General features: G+C 37.4%; 1 pseudogene; it reads left to right on the top strand.

Annotated features, from left to right (window-relative positions):
• Nucleotides 1-415: 415 nt before the first annotated feature.
• Nucleotides 416-748, top strand: LOC101984219 (annotated as a pseudogene).
• Nucleotides 749-1,213: the final 465 nt, after the last annotated feature.

A 1,213-nucleotide genomic window follows, 5' to 3' on the forward strand; every position in this document is an offset into this window, starting at 1 on the left:
AAGATGGCATTAATTACTGCATGTGTGCCTCATTGAAGAAGCATATCTAGAACTGGAGAGAGAAACACTGGTTTCTCTACTTTTTAATGCCGACACTGAAATGCAGAAGAATTTTCAGCTTTCCCAAATCACACACACACATTGTGAGGTAAGACTGAGATGGGATGACTCCCAGTGAATTATTCAAAGGTTTCAAAATAAGAACACACAAAATACTAAACCCAATTTCTCCGTGCACACCTAATACTCTAGGGAAACTGGAACATGCTTGCCATATTTGTTCGTCATGGACCCCATAACAAAACAAGAACAAAATAAGAAAACATGGAGTGTACCTAAATTTATATATTTTTAAGATAATTAAGAAGATAGAACTTGCTTTTCCGGTCTCTTTGGTCTCGGCAGCAGAAGCAAGATGACGAAAGGAACCTCATCCTTCGGAAAGCGTCACAACAAGACGCACAAGTTGTGCAGCCGCTGTGGCTCTAAGGCCTACCATCTTCAGAAGTCTACCTATGGCAAATGCGGCTACCATGCCAAGCGCAAGAGAAAGTATAACTGGAGTGCCAAGACTAAGAGACGAAACACTACCGGGACTGGGTGGATGAGGCACGTAAAAATTGTCTACCAAAAATTCAGGCGTGGATTCCGTGAAGGGACATCCCCTAAACCCAAGAGGGCAGCTGTTGCAACATCCAGTTCATCTTGAGGATTTCAATCTGTCATAAAATAAATGTTCTGGTTTCCAAAATTAAAAAAAAGAAGAAGATAGAACTCTAAGATTTTAGAGTTTCTAAATACATTTCTTTGGAGGATATTTGATTGGCTTATAGATGGCTGTCTTTGCAGAATTTGTGCATGGGCTATAATTATTATATGTATTAAATTATTTGTCTTTCACGGAAAATAATTATAGGGATTATGCTAATAACTTTAGTTTTATTTGCTCCAAAGTGTTCTGTTCTGTATCTAAGGTTATCCATATCCCGAGGAGTTGAAAGATATAACCCAATGTTTAAATTATGAGAGATTCAGTTCAGTAAATAGTGCTCATATATACATCTAAACATGAAATTCCACACCACACCATTTATTATCATCAATCCTGGAACAAGCCACTTGATTATCAACTGGGAATAATTGACAGGTTAGGTTATATTTTACAATAGATTACTCCTGAGAAACTAAAGCAATAAGTCCCATATTACTAAGA

The sequence above is a fragment of the Microtus ochrogaster genome (genome assembly GCF_000317375.1).
Source record: "Microtus ochrogaster isolate Prairie Vole_2 chromosome 14 unlocalized genomic scaffold, MicOch1.0 chr14_random_1, whole genome shotgun sequence".
NCBI classification, from domain to species: domain Eukaryota; kingdom Metazoa; phylum Chordata; class Mammalia; order Rodentia; family Cricetidae; genus Microtus; species Microtus ochrogaster.